The sequence below is a fragment of the Ambystoma mexicanum genome, chromosome 8 (assembly GCF_040938575.1).
Source record: "Ambystoma mexicanum isolate Mex_15411 chromosome 8, UKY_AmexF1_1, whole genome shotgun sequence".
Classification (NCBI taxonomy): Eukaryota; Metazoa; Chordata; class Amphibia; order Caudata; family Ambystomatidae; genus Ambystoma; species Ambystoma mexicanum.
This window is the reverse complement of record NC_090929.1, coordinates 117,320,555-117,341,077: the sequence shown is the minus strand read 5'-3', so window position 1 is coordinate 117,341,077 and position 20,523 is coordinate 117,320,555. Positions and strand designations below refer to the sequence as shown.

The 20,523-nt window shown below is 45.9% G+C and overlaps 1 protein-coding gene and 1 long non-coding RNA gene across 3 annotated transcripts in view; one reads left to right on the top strand and one right to left on the bottom strand.

The window, feature by feature from the left end:
- Positions 1 to 20,523, bottom strand: part of NR6A1 (nuclear receptor subfamily 6 group A member 1) — a 1,456,199-nt gene that overhangs the window by 891,318 nt on the left and 544,358 nt on the right. The window lies entirely within an intron of this gene.
- LOC138471689 (uncharacterized) overlaps positions 1,840 to 20,523 on the top strand; it is a 42,581-nt gene continuing 23,897 nt past the window's right edge. Inside the window, exons 1-3 of one of the 2 annotated variants that reach the window (XR_011268492.1) lie at positions 1,840 to 2,202; positions 10,080 to 10,262; positions 19,787 to 19,911. This is a non-coding gene — a long non-coding RNA (uncharacterized lncRNA). The remainder of the gene's footprint in view (positions 2,203 to 10,079; positions 10,263 to 19,786; positions 19,912 to 20,523) is intronic. The other variant, XR_011268491.1, reaches the window with a different exon arrangement.

The following is a 20,523-nucleotide window of genomic DNA, read 5'->3' as shown; positions in this document are numbered from 1 at the left end:
TGTTCGACATTCCCTTAGCTGTTTCTGGGCATTGTCTGTGTCATCCTAATTTCTGGCGACCTGTTCTCTGCGTTTCATGTTTGGTCGATTAGTTGTTTCAATTTGTTTCTGCGGTGTTGAAGAGCCATGTTTAGTCGTTTTCTGAATTGTAGGTGGTCATTGGTGTTTCTTATTTCTTTCGGGATGTTGTTCCAGGTTTTTGCGGCCAGGTGGGAGAAGGTGGAGCCTCCTCATTTTTTCTTGACGTATGGTTTTGTGTTGCTATGTGTCAAACGTGCCTGAATTTCTCATAAGTCTTCACTGCATATTAATGTCAGGGGTGTTGAGGCATAATCTAGTGTAAGTAGGCTTAAAAACATTGTGTGCCGCTGGCCTGAATTTTGTTGTAGATCGTAGCTGCATTGTACTGTGAGTGAATTGATAGCCGTGCCTGTGGCCGAGTGTCCACCAAAGCGGTGCATTTATACGTACGAAGAGTACCGATGGAGCTCATCTTTGATGCCGCTGTGTCGCCCGGCAGTCTCAATGTGTCAAGAACCAATGCAAATGGTTTAAGCTGTGCTACTCCAAGAGCCGTTCACATAAGAATGCATTTTCATAGCACCTCTTAGAGTCTTCTGGTCTAAAGTGTTTTAAATAACAGGTGTACATCTATATGATTCAATGTGTCACGCCTCTTATCACTCTCAGAAAGCAGTAGAGCTGAATCAAATTGATCTTTTTCATATACATGACCTTCCACTAACAAACATGGCTGCAGCAAGTGCCTTCACCCACAAAGCTACATTTCCAGCATGGTTAAACCAGAGCAAACGTTGTGCCTGGTAGTACCCCAAATTCCATCTTCTAATATTAAAAAATTGCCCACACTAAACAAGTAGCATGTTTTTTTGTCTAATAAATGAAGTCCGCAAAACATGTTTTCAGGGCGAATATACAAGCCGATCAACTCCTGTACACGTATGTCCCCTACAAAATGTGACTTCCTTTACATTGGCTGTGTACCTTATTGTCTGATTGCAGAGTTTATGAAGTCAGTGTTTGGGTGCTTAAAGACCGTGCAAGGGCACGTTTTGGGGTTGTATTTTCGTTCAAAGATGTTTATTTACTTATGTAGCGCGCAAGCAGCCCAGGGGCATTGAGGCACTGTTACTTGCAAAAACTTAGTTACAGGGTACAGCATGATAGCGGTTGTTGACACATTATGAATAGTACAAAACATCATACTGTTGTTACAGATATTGCATTGTTGAGAGGTTTATTCCCTTTCCGGCATATAGGTGACTATTTTAAACCAATGATATCAGTTGAATTCACAGTTTTGAAATCTATGGAATTAGGGTCTATATAACATTAGGCTCGCAATAAATTCAACTGCAGGAAGATAGCATTGTCCGAGTTTTTAAAGTGCTGGTGGCAGTGATGCGATACAAAGTGTATAGAAATTACTGCTCGGGTCCAATCGGCACAATGAACTCAATCGGCACCCTTTGTTGTGCAACTTTCATGCGTCCGTCGGTCGGTCTATTTTGCTTCGGGTCTGCTAGCAGCAAATAGTGTTTCATAAGGAGCTGGGGTTTTGTTTTATGGGGTGAAGCAGTGTCTGCCTGCCCAAATGCCCATTAAAAGCAAGACGGGGCAGCTCCCGAGCCCAGTGAGTGGCCCGGCCGGCACAGGTGTTTGTGTTTGGAGTCTGGGGAGGAGGCGAGGGGAGGGGAGGGAAGGGGGTGGGCAGACAACTTTAAATTACAGGCATTTCCATAAAATTGAAGGCAGCCAGACACCCAAACAGGCAGCCCTGAATTACAGCCGCGGCAGGGAGGCGGCAGCGAGGGGGCAGGGGAGGGGGCTGCACGTTGTCAGTGCTCTGGGCCCGGCCCAGCGGAGGCGGGCAGCGAATGGCCGGGGCCCCAGCCCTGCACATGACTGCCTGCGCCTCTGCCCATCGACTGGGTCATATATAGTTCAATGCATGGGAAGCAGACATAGCTGCCTGCGAGGGGATGGGAGAGCTGCGGGCTTCTCGCAGCACGCTCAGCAGTTACACCGGGGCTGCCCCCCCCCCAACCCCGCCACCCCCCAACCCCATCAACCCAGGCTACGATCTAACAGCATGGGAGAAGTTTCTGGTTTTCCGTGCTCCAGTGCGCCCCCACCCAGACAAAGCTGATGCAGGACTTGCTATTTCCTTCCTCTCACGGGGTGAGTAGCTAAGCATGCCTTTTGGTTTGAAATGTACCCTCCCCGGAAGCCCCCACCCCCTTCCAAAAGAAAACCCTCCTATTTGAGAGCAGGGCAGTGCCAGCCAGGTTCTCACTTCTGCACGTGCTCCTTTGTTCCGAGTGTAGGGTAGGGCTGAGTGTGCATTTTTATTGGGGGGAGGGGGTTTCGTGTTCTCTGTGACAAATTATATATTTTAGGTTAAACGTCACTGATTTAGTTGTATGCAAACCGCCGCTTTCTTAAGATAAGAAAAGTACGTGTTTCTTTTCCGAAAAGCTGAAACAGATGTAATAGCCGAATATTGTGTATAATCCTAATTAAATATTCGTATTATAACGTTTTCCTGTTTGGTGGAACCGGTTTTAGAAAGTTTGCAGTCTGCCTGTGTCTGGGAAGAGCTGGACGTGCACGAAAGGGGAGGGGGCGCTGCACATAGACTGAGGGGGAGGGGAGACGGGGACACAAAAGGCGGGAGACAAAATAAATCCCAGACAGCCCCCAGGTCGGTCGATATTCCTGGTCTAGAGGGGGAGGGGTGCTGGAGAGGCGCTGGAGAGGCACAGGTCAGCCAGGCTGCCCTAGTACCGAGAAGAAGGCAGAAACACCCCGACGCGTGGGTGTCGCGGGGGCTCCCCGCAAGCTGGATTCCCTGGGCGGGCGGAAAAATGACAGCCATTTTCCCCAACCATCGCTTTGGTGCCTGAAATATCCTGAGAGCGCCGGCGACCCTTCTTCATCTGCAATTGAAAGGGCAATTCGGGATAGCACGCTTTATGCAATACATGGCGTTCCAGGGTGCCGTGCCGTGCTGGTGAGACCCTGAAAACATATAACGGCTTACAATTAACGCAGAAAATGAGAACATATTGAATCGTGTGGGAAGCGTGAAATACAGTCGTGTTTGTGTGCATAGCAGAGCAGTGTCCTGTGCATGTTTATCCGCAGAGATGTGTAATATAACGGGTGCATACAGAAGTGCAGGCAGCTGTAACCGCAGGGACAGGGCAGGGCGCAGCCGTGCGAGGGAATGCCGTGAAAAATGTCTTTTTAAAAAAAGTCAAGGCACTTGTTAATGTGTTCTCTACAAATGTCCCCACGCCCTTATTTTCGAATTTCCGTCGTGAGCTGGGGGGGTGGCAGGGGTGACCTAAGGATGCGAATGAAGTCATGTCTCCGGCCCGAGTCCTCCCTCCAACTTGCATTTAAAAAACCGCGAACGAAATGTAGTTTATATTTAGGGAGGAGGGTGTGGAGTAATGCAAGAAGCGAGCTGGAATGTGTTGAGTGACAGGAAATGCCCCCTCCCCTCTGCCAGGCCCGCCTGCTTTTGTCTGCAAACTGCTAATCCGCACACACAGACGGGGAGGGCTGTCTGAGTTGCAGACACAGAGCGCCGAAAAAAACCCTAAAAACTGGGGACGGGCTGCACTGAGGAGGGGGCTCGGTCGGGCAGGTGCTCCTGGAAGGCCCGGAGCCGTGCAGGTAAGGCGCCGCCTCGCAACTTTCGCACTCATTTCTTGTGTGTAGTCCTTTTGCTGTCCCAGACTGCGAGAGATCAGCCCCCCCGCCACCACATTGCTCGTGTAGACGTCCCGCCCCTTATTTGTGTCATTGGATGGTGGTTGTTCCGACATCCTTTGTGTGATCTCCCAGGGTCGATGCATGATCAGAGCTTGAAAGCATGAGAAAGAAGTAAGTGTGGTGATTAGGTTAACCTCCAGGGAGCTTGCCCATTTACATGATAAAACGTGCAGTCTCTACTTTGAATAACCACTATTTGAGGTGGGGCATATTTTTGAAGTGCTCCCCTTTTAATATCACAAAGTAGGACTGGCGTGAAACGTGTGGAGGGTTCCCTCGGCAGAATCCGGGTAGGCTTTTCCGGATCTGGCCAGGGGTGGCAATCAACAGTTGTAACTTGTTGGTGGGAAGCTTTCATGGCCGCTGTTCACCCGCTGCTGCTGCCGCCGCCGGGAGAGGTCCATTCATAAATGGCACTACCTGCATTTGAATAGAAACCAGACAGCGCCGCTGCAGCTGCGGCCCCCACCGGGCCCGCCGGACAATGGGGACGTGTCGGGACCCGGAGCTGGGGGCAGGAAATGACAGCGTGGCATGCATGCAGCCGTCTCGGGTCTGAGGGGCGAGCCGTGCTTTAGGGCTGCGGCGGCTGCTGCTGCTTCTGCATTTTAACCACCTAGCCTGCTGTAAACGCGCATTGTCACAGTACATAAAGGCAGGCAGCTCCTTCCTTCCTTCCTCCCAGGGGCTGTTTCCACAGATCAAAGGGCACTAGCGGACTCCGCACATCTTTATGATGGCCACCTTGTAGTAATCCAGTAAGCAAGATATATCTTATCTTGGTTAAAACCGGATCCGTCTGCCATCAGCACCAGGCACAGCTGCCTCGGATTGCCTTTCTCCTTAGTAGAAGTATGTGGTATGTTGCGGGCCATGTGTGTATTCACTTTTCGGGCATGTTGAAGGAGAACGTTTCGGCTCTTTCGGCTTCTCACAGGACCCCGCCCCCCACGAGCCGCCCCAGGCCAAGCGTTTCATTTGAAAATGTGCTTTACATTGTTTTTCTATATATGCTAGAACCAGACCCCGCATTCCTTTACTTTCGGCACAGATGCTTTGAAAAGTATCTATCTTTCAGCATAGCAAGAATTGCTCGCAAGGTATTTATATCGTGCCGACGCTGCACACATGGCAAGAATTACAAGCGAGCCCAGCAATTTTACAACAAGTGGCAATCAGGCTCGTCTCTGGCAGAGGCTGGCGTGGGCTTACGCGGCAGCACTCGCCAAGTGGCCACTGAAGGAACTCCCCTCGACATCTCCGGGACAGCCCCTTTCCTCCATGCCCAACTGTGCCGGGAGCACGTTTGATCTGTCGCTCAGGCCGCCACAGCAGGGCTGCATTCTCCGCGCAGGTAGGGTTTCTGCCGGCATGCGTGCTTTGCAGTTCCAGCACAGCTATTTTCAGTGCCTCCTCTAGCACCCTCTTTCCGTTGAACTCTCCGTCGTCAAATTGCAAGGCATCCTGGAATGCTGCTTTGGCATGTGGGAAGGAAGGAACTCAATGGAATGCCACCGTATTGATTTCTGCATTAAACACATTGCTGAGAGCGCTGCTGTCCTGGCAATTTTTTTTAGGTGCGGATGACTGACAAACACTTCTGCTAGGAAGCACATTGCATATTGGGAAGGGACAGCCAAGAAACACTGAATACAATGCTTTCCCTCTACCCTGCTAAACCCAGCTTTCTCCATCTCTCCCTCCTTTTCCTTACAGCTTGCTAACTGGCTGCCTGGTGTACCTCGGAGTCTCACAGGTCCTGGGCACCCCTGCCAGTCCGCTCTCGCACTTTCCCCAGGGCCCTACACCCACCCACCTTCGAGGCACTTAGAAATAACACTAGAGTGGCTCTCTCTGTACTACCCCAGTCTCCACCGACTGAGTGCACTTGGACCTCCTGTTACAGTCTATGCACTTGCACGATCCACATGCACATTCTGGAAGATCGTCTTGTCTGTTCTCCCCGTCTTCTCCCCCTAATTGCACTTCTACAGCTACAGAATCGCCGTCAGGCCTATTTGCCGTGTCTCAACTGTTAAAAGTATTTTACGCACTTACTCTGCCCGTGCAGACTATTATCGTCTCTGAATTTCTAGGGCTCTGAGAGACTGTTTTTCACTTGTTCCCACCCTCCTTCAGCACTTTGAAACACTTTCCTGTTTATAGGCACAATATAAATCTACAATACAACGTACCAATCATGGCAGGCCCAGAGTGGACCGTACCGGCCCTAACGATTGCCATCTGTAATAACTGTATTTTCATGTATGAAAAAAAGCTTAAATGAAATTCACTGAGCATGTTTTTATACATCTTGTGCAGCGCTTGATGTGTCTGCAGTCGCCTGGCATGATATCTCATGGAGTGCTGTGGTGGACTTCCCAGGTTGCTGCGATATATACGTAACACGGCAGCGATTTGCATAGTCTACAGGCACTCTGACATCGATTTGGGGAGGAGAGAGAGAGAGGGAAAACCCAAGTTATCTGTAACGTTGAGTTGATGCGTGTGGACCAGAAGTACCCTGAGCTCTGCGTACAGGTCGGTACCTAGGTAGATGTCGACCTGTTCTGGCATGGCTTTTGGAAGGAATGGCCTGATGTTTCAACCCTTGGAATGGAACTCTTGTTAGGTCATCCTATGGAAAGGATGCTGGGCAATGTCATCGGTGGATGTCTCGATACATAACTGGAATGGATGTGTACTCCAATATGTCATTCCAATGTAATCAACATCTTAGGTTGTGATGCGAGGGAAAGCACGTTCTGGTATGTCAATCAATAGAAACCATGCCATAGTATTTTGTCCTATGGAATGGGCGCTCTGGACCATTGACCAGAAGTGCCTTCCTCCCGAACAGATGTCCCACTAGATTATGAATGCCCTGGTGTCTTGTCCTACTGAAGGAAGGCCCTTATTGTGTCCCATGAGGCAGATAGTCTGTCCTATACAACAAATGCCCTGGTATCTCGTACTTGGATATTGATGCTCTCTCCTAAGGCGAGTCATCCCATGGAACGAAGGCCTACATATTCAAGGAGCAGCTGCCCTGTTCAACCTTATCTGGACCATACCAAATTTTGCAGTCCGTGACCTCCATGGTTTTAACTTGGTGGCAATGCATTCTTGATAAAATTATGTACATTTCAGAAGTGACTCTGGGACAATGAAGTATCCCTACATTTACCAATTCATGGCAACGCAGCATCCCTACATTTACCAATTCAGGGCAATGCGGCATCCCTATATTTATCAATTCAGGGCAATGCAGCATCCCTACATTTATCAATTCAGGGCAATGCAGCATCCCTATATTTATCAATTCAGGGCAATGCAGCATCCCTACATTTACCAATTATAGGCAACATGGCATCGCTACATTTGCTAATTCAGGACAACGCAGAATCCCTACATTTACCAATTCAGAGTAGCGTGGCATCCCTACATTTACCAATTCAGGGCAACGTGGCATCCCTACATTTACAAACTATTCGGATAACAATATCCATAAAAGTACAAAGACATATCAAAACAGCAACAAACTCCATGCATTAAAATTAAGCCAACTGCTTATAATGTAACAGTAACAAAACACCATTAATCTACCCACCTACTTGAGTAGGTATACTTTGGTTTGTTGACAAAGGGCCTCTTTATCCTGCATAATCTTCTGGTGCATTTCACTGCCCAGTTTATAAAGATCAACAGAGCCCAGGCTGTCGGTGGTGCGGGGAGGGGGGATTTGCTTTCAGCAGACAAAAAAGTGCTCGCCCATACTGTGTAAAGTTTTTCCCTTTAAGAATAGGGACCAGCAACCATCTTCTTGGCGCGGTGTAAGTAGGACAAAAGAACAAAACGTGTGCCAAGTCCTCCTGACGTGTGCCACATAAACGACAGACGGCATGAATGCTCAGCCCCCTTCTCTTCAACATTACTTCCCCCAATGCTAGGCAGTTAAAGCAGGCTCTGGTGATGTGACTTCTTTGGGATTTCTTGTGGGAGCAAACCAAATAGTCATTAGGCTTGGCATATCAAAGTGCCCTTCCAGATTTGAGTTCTGTAAGGATGGTTTTATATATTGGAGCCTGTTGATTGGGTTCGCCCCTTTGTGCTTCGCAGTGTCCCTTATAAGGTGCTGGGAAAGAAGCACTGGAATTTACCCAAACCCTGGGCCACAATGACATCTGTTCTCTTGCCACCTCATCCATGCTGTATCTTAAACCTACATTTACCAATTCAGGGCAGTTTGGCATCCCCAGATTAACTAATTTAGGGCAACATGGTATCCCTACATCAATTCTGGGCGATATGGTACATTTACTAAATCTTGACAATGGGGCATTCCTACATTTTCTGATATAATGTTCTGTAATCTAGCATTTGCGCATCTCATCACACACACTCCAGAATAGATTTAAAATTGAGCAGAATATTAAATCGTGGCGTAGAAAAACCCATGGAATACCACTGTTGTAGTGGGGCTTGCCAGAAGTTCGCTTTTTAATACTGAAAGTTCAGATTGCTTGCAGTCCACTTTAGCCCTAGCTCATCACCACATCCACTCCACCCTGGAGACCAGCATGCCCTCGCTGCATCTTGGCTGCCTTGAAGAAGAGCAGACAACGGCGTTCCAAGTAGGGCACTTGCTCTCTTTGTAAAGGACAACTGGGTGAAGAAGCCAATCTTTTGTGAATATTGTGCCCCAGAATGAGAATGAAAGCGCTCCTGAGCAGCTTTTCAGAAATGGGGGTCGGGGGGGGAGGGGGCAACAAGAGACCACCTTGATTTATAATGCTTTGCGAGTTGCCACCCTGTCTTGTGTAGAGGCCAAAGCAGTATTGAACATATCAATCCGGTTGATGTGAAACTATGCGGTCTTTGAAGCGTGCCAAAATAATCACATGGCAGTGATCCTCAAATTTCCCTGTTCAGGCCTCCAAATGTAAACTACCCATTGGCGAGTGATAATTGAGTCGTGGTGGCTAGTAAGAGAGTATGCCATGTGCATGATGAGGTGAATGCAGGAGGCAAGTAACTTCTTATGCCCGGCTGGTAGCTTGAAACCCTTGCCCCAGTCATTAGTTGCTCAAGTAGGCATTTCCTGGCTTCCCCTTTTGAAGCTGCAGATAAAATACATACATATGCACTGATGGGTCTGTTCGACCAAAAATAATTGAACACCTACCAAAAAATGATACTCACATGGTTTTTGGCGATGATCTTCCCCAAATGTGAATATAGGACGAGAGAGCACTGCAAGTGGCATACAAAAATGCAGATCGTTTCTAAAGCATGCTTTTGTATAAAAACGTCACTTATTCACCCCAAAATTGTAGGCACTTTAGACATTCAGTGGACTTGCAAAAATTAGCAAAAAAGGCACAATCAAAAACGTCTGAGAGTCACTAAATGGGCAAGGTAAACGGTTTGAATTTTTTTTTTCTGTTTTTGTACTGCTGCTGCATTGATTCGGGCTGTTTTGGGGGAATTCATTCGAAGCCCAGAATATCTTGAGAGGTTCAAGTTGCACACCTCTGAAGGCCATTTTCGTATAACTCTGTGGATGCAGTTAGTTTTGCATGGACATATTCCAGAATTAAATATTTAAGTCCGTTCTGGCTATTCTGATCTTCTTACATGTAGGTCCAACTTCCCAAGATTGTTGCAGTCTCTAAAACGATCAGGGAACATTCAACTTCCACCTCCCAAGCTATTATGCAAGTATATGGAAAAAGGACGGACATACTCGGCCATGGCACTTAAGGGGTTAAACAGTATTGCTTTGCTTTTGTTTATGGTTTGTCCATTGTTGGGAATGTTGCGGAAACAGATCCTCTACAACATCCAATAACACCCAAAAAAGCTCTTATGGTCTCCTTATTTTGAAATGGATTAACCGAGAAACGCCAAAATTCTGTCCTATGCCAGATACGTAGGTGCAGTCTTATCCAAGCCCATTCACTTAACTCGCCAGCCACAATAACTGCTGTTCTCCTCCCGGCTGCTGACCAAAGAAGAAATAATTTGTGAAAAGAATCTAAATGAGGAACCTATTGTAGCTAAAGAAATGTGTTTCTGATAAAACCATGTCTACTACAAAGCTACATTTGTACAATATCATTACCATCGTGCCGCCTTTCACAGGAAAATACATTCTCACATGTGTTTTGTAATCCACTTTGTTATAAATTATCATGGTTTGTTGTAATGACGTTTCCAATGCAGTGTGATCAAACCACCACATATATAATAACCACTGTGTAACCTTTGGTCAGGTGTCGTGCGGAGTCCTGGGAGGACTTCTTTTATCCAGAGGCCAGGAGTTCTTCATGCCGCTTTCCACCAGCAATTGCATGTCCGGTCAGGAGACCCGTGTAGAATGAGCCGACAAGTGACAAGGGAAAGAATTCACAAGATGTTACTGATGTGCACCTCCACCAAGATCGGGGACTACGACGGTAACCAAGTCTCTCACAACAGGTGTCATGACCTCATCTATAGGTGGCATTGCAGCTTTCCCTCTGGTTCTCAAACCCCTTCTTCCGACCTCTCCCTCAAGTGTGCCTGTAGACAGTGATGTTTTTGTAAAAGTCAAAGTCTTTTTAACCAGTTCATATCGGCTCAGCATCTGTCCGGATGAAGCGTGTCTCGTAGTCCTGGCCTCTGCTATTTGGGACTTTCGCGTCTTGGGGCCTCCTCCCCGACACCCTGACTTCTCTTTGTTGGCCAGTCCTGCTGGGGTCTCGTTTCTTCTCCCACCTTCTCAGCTGCCCTTGAGTCAACCCTGCCTCCACATGCCTCCCTATTCTTGCTTGGCAAGTGATTGCCCTTTTCCTCCTCCAGCTCTCGTTCCTTCCTCTAGCACCAACCATCCCTCAAATGTTAACCATCCTCTTCAGTTGAACGTCAATGTTGGGTTAAGGCATGAACGGGCCACATTGTGGTAGTGCAGTTTTCACTGCGCGTCCTGTGATCCTTCTAAAATGACCGCTATGAAATAGCTACAACTATAACAAAACACTTAAAACCGCTGTCCTGTGAAAAGAAACCTTTTCCACGAAAGGTAGAAGGGTTAGGATGTTTGGGTCCCCTTATAGGGAGCTTTAAGCTCTCAAAAGATGAGAGGCTGTGCAAATCCTGTCCTACAGTGCCAACTAGGGTTTTGTGTCGGATCTAAATCTTTGAAGATGGTCTGGACTGGTAGGAGATGTGGTACTGTAATTGCCCAGTGCAATGTCAGGTACCAAGATAAAGTGACCAGAGGAGCCTCCCCAAAGAACCCTGAGCCCTACCTTACACAGTTCCCACATTGGTAGTCGCAGAACCCGGCAGGGAACTTCATCACAGTACAGAAACCTAAGGACACAAAAATGCTCATTTTATGAGGACACAGGCGACCATCTCTTAAAGGACATTGCAGTACCTAATTGTGACTACCAGAATATAAAGACATTGAAAACATACATACCAGGCGTGAAAAGATTTTTAAAGTCGGACTATTTGACATCTATACACCAAAAGAGCTTAATCTTCAAAAGGAGGATGCGGTAGGACTTGAGGTTGCCATATAATTCTTTTTACCTATTAGATCAGAAGTATAGGCGTAACTTGGGTTTACGTTTCTTCTGTTCTAAATTGCACTGTCGCCCAGAGATTTGCTTGTGCTGGAGGACTTTTATATTTAGGCTAGTGACATTAGGGTGGATGGCACAAAACGTCTAGCCACAGAGCACTTTTTTAAATCCCAAAACCCCATGTGAAGCATCAGTGATAAGAATTCTACGTGGCATGGGCCTGTGGAAGTACACAGTCCTTGGCTAGGGCTCTAACCCTGGGAGGAGGGGCACTTTCTAATGCAGCCACAAACATTTGCCAATGTTCACCAGACCTCGAGCGCTCATATTCTGCATGAAACCTGTTCAGCAATTTCTTGTTTTAGTTCCATTTTTTGTTGTTGTTTTTATTAGATGCTATGCTTTTGTGAAACATGGCAATACCAGCCGATGGAGATTGCGCTACATACATCATTGTACCAGATTGATGGAACCTGAGGGCCTTTGGGTGCTCATGCTCCAAAGGCAATGTGTGCCTTCCACGGCCTCAGGAGTCGTCGATTCGTGGTTTTGTATTGGTTTTGCTCACTTCTACATGTGGCTGAGCGGCAACTACGGCAAGCACGTAGATCACGGGAACCAGATGGAAGCTGGTCATCGCAGGGACAAATTGTAGCACAAATCTGTACATCATGTGGCATTTTTCTTAGGTGGGACAGTAATACTTTGCTGATGCTCTTGTTTGATCTCCTGATTGGAAAGAGAGCGAGTTTGCCTCTTTAATGATGAGTGGGTCTGGCGCTGTAGAAATTGAGTGGTGGACCTTCACACCAATTCAATGGGGTACATGAGTAAAAGACAAAACTACGCATTTTAGCAACATCCTAGGGTATATTTTGCAAACTCAAAATCGTAAATTGGATGGTTAGTTAAAACCCCCATTATAGCCTTCAGCATAAAACGTTGCTGCCTTAGCTCACTGATGCACCCCAATGGCAACAGAAAGGACGCACCATTGGGCAATGAAAACACCAGGTGCACCAGCACAAAGTCATACAGAATACTGCAGCTATGCTGGTGATGGTGGGGACTGCGATACAAGCAACCCTTTGCGAGAACTCTCCACCAGCGCCCTATGAAGCCCTGGATCACCCTGGCAAAAACATTGCACCCATGGTAAAAAAAAAAAAAAGTTTAATCATCTCAGACTTTTCTGCACAACGGACCATACTAATCTCCGAAGAGCAAAATGTTCTCGTCCAGAGAAGCCACTGTAACACAAAAATCGAAGAAGCGTCACGATGCACGATCCCAGTCGGTGGAGCACATCCCATCTTCCACAATCTAACAAACGGCCTTACCTGACTGACCCTCTGTAACACCGGTGCTATCGCCTCCTCCGTCAGGAAGTGCAGACATGGTGTAGCCTTCAGTACCGAGCTAGATCGCCTCCATACCTGTGCTGCCCTTGAACAGCAGCGCAAGGCCTTCCAGCGCACGCACAGTGCAGGCAATAGGTCTACGCATTCATGCACCTGGCTCAGCCGCCACCACTTTGAACCCTCCCTCCCTGTTGGGGTGTGTTCAGCTTGAGAACTAGTAAAGCGGTTTTGCCTTCCGGAGACTCCAAGGAGTGCAACAGAGGAAGGCTCCATGGACTTCTTTTGGACAGACCAAGCACATGAATCTATCTCGCAAACTCAATGTATTAACTAATGCATTATTCCGGCATCTACGGCGATGTGGCACTCCAATGTGAATGTCCAGTAGGGGTGTCACGGTATTAGTTTTATGACGGTACGATAACCTTATTGCCAAATCACGGTATATCATGGTTATCACGGTATAGCAGGTGGAGGTAACTAGTCTTAACATTTATTTTCTAAAAGGTCTAAAAGGTCATAAATTGACAGATTTATCATCACAAACAAAACCAGGCACCCAGGGCCAGAAATGGGTTTCTTCTTTCTTGTTTCAGTCAGACAAATAATGATTCTGAAAGACCAGAACCGGTTCCAATTGCCACGCAAACTTTGCTGAAAGACCTCTCAACACCTTCAAACACGGATCCCCAGTATTTGCAATGTGTGGAGTCTCGAAGAGCCACAGTACACCCGTTAATTTGCCCAACTGGGTGATCAAATTGAGCCCCATTACCTCCTTTACATAAAGCACTCGATGACACATTAGTTGTGCTTCTCTTTACCACCGTACTAGATATTTGAAACCATTGCTGAACTCATTGAGCTAACTCGTAAGCTACCACCTTTCGGTGCCTACATAGATTAGCCCCAGGTCTTTTTCTTTGAAAGCTCGGGTGTTGAGAATACCTAGTATCCCAAAACAAAAACTCCAGCCTCTGGATCAATCGCCCTACCTGTATGCTCCTTCTGGGGCCCTTTAACTGGTGCTCTGTGCAAGTAACACAGGGTGGATCTTAACTGTCCATACGCTACATTATGCACACCCGTATCTGGAGTGTCCTCTAAACCCTCATACTGCCGCTCAATATCCCTCATTGGAGGAGCCATGCCCCTCTGCTTCCCTCAATACCTCTGAATTATTGAAGGGGACATACGGATATCTGTGAATTAGGGTGCCATATTGAGACTCTGGGGGCTGGTGACTAGATAAACCGCCGGGACTATAAGGAAGAGTGTTTTTTTAATTACCCATGGAACCTTGAACCTGCAAAAAAAACAAGTTCTCCAATCACCTTTTTTTTAGTATTTGTAAAAATATGTATTCCAGGCTTGCAACTGATAGAAAACATGCACCCTCTAATTCACGTGAACGACAGATTTTGAAACCAACGCAATTTGTACAACAGCAATAGCTTAGCAAGTACTATACTGATGCAGAGCGGGTATGTTTCATGTGCCATAATGCCACACAAGCATGTAGCCAAGGGTGAAATGGTGTACAAAGGTCACCAGAATCCTGAGATGGCACTGCACCATTGTCCCCTAATAGAATTGCTGCCCATTATTTACTATCCAGTTTTTCATCTCTTCGTCTATTGAAGTGACCAGGGCACTGCAGTGAGCTGACCAGGTCGGTAATGTTCCTAGTCTAGCCCAAGAGGATGAACCCGACGTAGTAAGGGCCTACTATCTGTGCTATGGGTAATCGCCAGCTGGGCCACACCATCCCGGCATCCATTCTTGCCATTAGCACTCCAGCAATGTCTGGGATGCTAATAATGCTCACATTTGTTGTGGGGGAAAATAACAAATGACTTACCCCTGGTAATGTTCTTTCTGCTGGATTTTCCCCTCACGGATCCATAATCTTATATATATCTAATCCACGGGAGGACACAATCCATTAATTAGAAAGATTGGGCTGTGGGGGGAGGTGGTGGGGGGGGGGGCTGGAGTACCCAGCTCATGGTCCTGGCAGCCTGTGGGTGATTGCGGCAGGGATGCGATGGCAAGCAAGTGCAGGTTTATGGGAGGGCAGCGGTTCAGCCCTGATCGAAGCAACTTGATTGGCTGCCACCCATCAGCCAATGGTGTAAGAATTCTGTACTTTGCAGGGCTACTGAACTTACTTCATGTTCATAAATAACAGCTTTTCAAACCATAGCTAAACATGCAAAGCAAGGTCATTATGTGGTATAGATCGTTAGCAATCGAACGCAGAGATTCTCTGGAGGGCCAACTTTAAAAAAAAAGGGTAATCCTCAATTAAGTGTTAAGATGTAAGACTTTTGCGACAGTGCCCGAGTGTGTCTTTAGCAGTTTAATGGCTGTACATCAGCAACTTGGATCTCCTCCTCCTCTTCGCCCCCTAAAGAATGGAACATCAGGCTCCCCGACTTGGCTGCAACTTGCTCTGTCCTTAACTTTCACTTTCTTAATCCTGGCAAAGCATTCTCTCGTGTAAGTTCTAGCGAGGGGAGGAGCTGGGACAAGATCATTTAAAAAAATGCCAAATCTTCAGGGTGATACTAATAGTACCGCAGAGCTGGTACAGTTCATTAGCTTTCAAACCAAAAATAAGGCGGGCATCTGCAATATGCCTTGGGACTGCTATATAGTGTTCTATTGAGTCTGTCAAGAAAGTGGTCCAATTCCTCTCTTCGCCATGCTGCACCCACTTAAGTTGCATGGACAAAACACATTGTAAATATATTCCCTGGCCTGAGTAAACTGTATGTTTTATCAACTGTGATCCTTGTCCTTTTATGATTTTTTTTTCTTCACCAGAATGCCCTCACTTAAATGTTTCTCTAGTTACATTGTGCTGAAATATAAAAGCAGAGAAGGCTTCATTTCTTGGTGGGTAATGTCTCCATAACCCATAGTCAATGCCCCCCCCCCCTAATTTGGTAGATCTTTAGATTCTGTCAATGGTTACAGCACACCAGCAACTAAGGTGGCCATCGGATGCTGATATTTCAGAAAATTGTGTTTGCCCTGTAAATCTAAGTAAGTAATTTGGCAAATGCCAGGGCATCAGGTTGGAAAAACAGCGGGATACACGTAGACTCCAGTGTCACTCAATTGTATGGTTTGTTTGACATGGCTGCTTTCAATTCAGGATCAAGTTTATTCCAAAAAGCAGATCTTGGTATCAGGCACCGTCCAGTAGGAAGGAGCAAACCCCAGCGCACCGCAAATCTAACTTCCACATCAGATGCACACTCACTTTTTGCCCATAATGTATGCATGCTCTATTAGATTAAAATGGCGTCCCAATTTGTTTTATTTGCTTTCTCAAATATGTAGCATATGCATGTTTGTAATGCGCCAGCTGGCCTGGGGAGCCAAAAATGGCTCCTATTAGCTTTGGGATTTAAAGTAACCAGGCTGTCCTGGGGTCGATGCAGGAGCTAAAAAGCCCCTAGCTCACAAGCATGTCAAACCCCACCATAATACTGTGGATATGCTGTAGGTAATGGGTACATCCTACAACTAGAGTACATTGAATTTTGGCAGCAACTTGTTTAGTCTACAAACTGATATCGGTTTTAAAACGATGCCTTCTCTGTTTCTTTTGTTAAACCAATATGAACTAGCTCTACCAATAAAATAGTTGTCTATTACTGTACCCGTTAGTATAAACATTATGGAAAGTGGACACCTGTGCAGAACCTTGCTCGTTTATGGAGGGCTGCTGCTTGAAGCCTATGTGCAGCACTGAGCTCCACCAAATTAGTATGGTCTTAGAAGGTAGACCTTTGGCCTAGAGACTGGAAAACATCAGGCACCTTCGTGATCTGGAGTAGATCTGTTGATGATCCAAAGCAAATATAGGATTTTTGCAAAAGACGCACCTGCATCTTTACTGAAGAAAGCAAGTTAGTCTTTCAAAAGCCACCGTTTGAGGGAGTGCTGTATTTTGAATCTTCTATTGGGGTCCAGCAGATCCTGCTTGAAAGGCGCTTTGGTGTCACTGTATTGGATTAAGTGTACATGCGTGTAGGTGCATACCCATATGTCACGATCCCCAGGACCCTGTAAGATTCTTCCATGTATTCTACACTCCAAATTCGGAGCCATTACTGCTTTTCGGGCAATGGCTCTTTTTTGTAGGCAGACACTTCTAAAGCGATCGCTGTCGCTCCATGCCCTCGCTCCATGCCCTCGCTCACGCACATTGCAGGTGGGACTGTAAGGTATTGCCTTTAGCGTACGCTCATGGCATCACAAACAGCAAAAGCCGTTTTCATGGGACTTTGTGCCTCAGACCTAGAAGATTCACTCTCCTCCAGTTGGTTCAGCAGTTTAAACAGGGTTCATATTTGCATTATTAATTCTGTTGGTTTTCTTCGATGCAACATCACGCTAGTTTTACAAAACCAAAATTAAAACCTCTAAATTATTGCAATTCAAAACATTGAAAGGCCAAGCGTAAAAACATGCTTGGGGCTTCTCTAGGCTGCTCATCTTCTCCCCCGGCCCCCGCGGCATTTGCTGCAGAGACCTTTTAATTCTTACTAAAAGCTCTGCTTAGCCTGTTCCTACCCCACATTCCTTTTTCTCGGGTTGGCATCCAGCTACCCAGTGTCTGCAGCTTCTCTGCGGCTCACTGAATATCGAGGTCAATTGGGAATGATGTCTGGCTTCTGTACTCTGAGCAGATTAGACAGCTGCATCAAAAATTCAGGGCTCTGCACAGGTCATCCGTTTCTCTGACCTAGATTCCCTTTCATATGCTCTATAGTCTAGTTATTTCCCGTTATTCGATTGAAATAACTTTACTTAACCCTTTATACCGTCCTTTACACTTAAATCGTCAGTATGTGTAGAAACCTCTATTTTTCTTCCACAATATCTTTAGTGGGTACGTGTCTCCAACCGATGAAGACCCTTTCATAATTAACAACACATTGGAACTATCCAGAAATACCTCTTGTGTTCTTCAGCGGACTGTTGAAGCCGTTGTAAAGTCAGAAGTCTAAGTGGGCGGGAATGGTGCTCCCATACTTTTTATTTTTAAGTTTCACAGTTCCTATACTTTAAGAAACCGTTCTGGAATGGTTTAGTTGTAAAATAAAAGTGCAGTAAGAAGTTGGAGCTTGCACTTCAGTGCACTGCACATTCCTATAAATTGCAGGTGTGTTTGTTTGGGTGTTTGGATTGTGTGTGAGAGGGGACGCAGAGATGGGGTTTGTGGGGAGCGGGGCCGAGCAGCAGGGAACATAGTTCCACTACTTCTTTTCGTACACACCAATCGCTGTGTAAAGTATGCATTTCTGAGCAGAAGTAAATTCGTTTTTTTTTGGAGAAAATCTTCCTTTGATAATATCAAACAATTTACCTGTAAATAGGTAAAATGTACTATCATAGCATTTAAATTCTGGGCCAAATACCCATTAGAGGCCACACTTGACACACCCAAAACAATGGTGCTCTTTTGCTCAACCTTTGGCAATAGTTTAAAGATCCATCATCTATGGCTATACCACTCCAATAAATAGCCAAATGTTAGCAAGTTGCCTCTGTGGGACTAAAGATGTAATATCCAAAAATACTTTTCTATTGGTTGTCCATAAAGCCATCATGAGGTTTCTATTCTACTTGCAACCGTTTGGCTCCATCCCTGGTGTTAACCAAACCCCTTTAGTGGTAGGTCCATAATTAACGTTGCCCCGTTTGGCTCCGCTTCGTGCAATACCTGCTCAATGAGGTAACATGACTATAGTGTGTAAGCATTTTAGTTGACTTCGTGGATGCACTTTTTACATTAGAGAAGATTTATATTAACATTAATTTTCAAGTTTTGAAAGGACCTGTATTTTTCCAGCCTGCCCATTCTAATGGCATATTCTTGTGTTATTTTAACTAGGAATGCATGATTTTGTTTGAACACCACGTTCTTTATAATGGTATTACCCATTTTCCTCACAGGCCAATTTGGTTGATGTCCATTCCCTCACATTTTACCACAACATTTAGATGTGGCGGTTGGGTTTAGGTATTTAGAAAGGTGGGTGGGGGGTGGGGGGGGCAGAGGAGTTTCCCCTGCATATTTTTGCAATAAAATTTACTTTTTATAAACCTTGTTTTGAAGAGGAAATGGGCTTTGAGCAAAGTGCTGCGTATAAAGGACGCCGATTCCTTCATAATATTCGATTTTTCCATGGAGGAAAAGGTTTTTGAAGCATTGGATTTGGTCTTCAATATCCGTCTGCCGTTCTCTACGTTACCCAATACACTTGTATTGTCCCCTGTCTCGTACAGCGATTGAATTCTCCTACCATGGCAGTGGGTGAGAAGTGACTGCCTTCAAAGAAATGTGGAAAAGTAGGGGGGAGGGTAGATCCTGTTTCAAAATATATAGGATATCTCAGGTGCAACACGTTTGTCTTGAAAGCAAGTCAATGCAGAGCAACATAGGTTCGAATCCTGGTCCAGCGCTTACTGACTGCTCTCAGGTATTAAGCTAGTTCTAAATTAAATTGCAGTTCGATAGTAAACGCTGTTGAAAGGACTCTTACATCATTACAAACCTTCAGCTTCCAAAAAAACGTTCTCGGTCAAGTACCCACCCTCCGAACTGTTCGGGGAGAGAGCAAACCGTCTGTAGCAGCAGCAGCATTCAGCCATGTTCATTTCAGGAAGTGTCTAATTGGGTGATGGCAGTTTTATTAAGAGGAGTACTTAACGTAGCATATGTAGCGTATCTTTCACAAACTGCTGAGGTTATTCCACATAATACTCGAGTAATCACCAGCATTCCTATGCGTAATTACAGAGAAGTGTTCAGCAATTGAGGTGGAGTCTTGTAAACCTAGGTGAACACTGAGAAAGCAAACTTGCAGACATTTCTAAATACGAAATTAAAAGAAAAATGGTTTCTAGTTTATATATATTTTGTAAACCTTAATTAGAAAACCCACATTCTCTTAAGTTGTCTGGCTTCATTTTATATAATGTTCAGTGTCTTCAGCTGTGGAAAGAATATTTTTATATTTTCAGGGTGGCTGGACTGTTGCTCCAGGATGTTTAATCCAGTGCAAGATTGTCTACCAACTCATTGGTCTGCCTGCAAGGACGCAGCAGGACTACCACCAGATGGCACGTACTTCACCTGCTATTTTGAGGTGGGTTTGAATGACTTACCATACAGAATGCATTTTGGGAACTGTAGTCCAGTTTATTTGCAGACACTGAATGTAAGCATCACATACTAATATGACGGTAAAACGTTCTCACTTGGTTCTTTCTGGTTGTTCCATCGGAGTAGTACTGTATTTCAGCTCGAGTCTGAGAAAAAATTGGCGTCTGCAGCAAAATGGACACGTGAACATTGGACCTATGTTACAGGTGCTAGACGTGTGTCTCTGCCCGGCTCCTGGAGGGTTTTCCTTGCCGTTTGTCTATTGCTATCCCCCACCACATAAACGGGACCAATAATTGGGCGCATCTGGCCAGTACGTAGTTATGTGCACCCCCCCCCCCCACCCACCCACTGTCAGGCTTTAGAACCAAGTCCCTCGAGTCCTTGGTCTTCCAATCAAGCCGAGAAGCGAGGCCTTGAATGGATGTGGGGTGTGAAGTAATGCGCAAACATTTGGATACTGTTATGTGGAGTTTGGAGTTAAAAGATAATAGCGGCCGTTTTACTGGCTTCATCTGAATGCGCCAAAAAAATCCCTGCATTCAAAATATAAATCGTACCATCTTGTGAGATTGTGCCAGAGCACATTAACTCC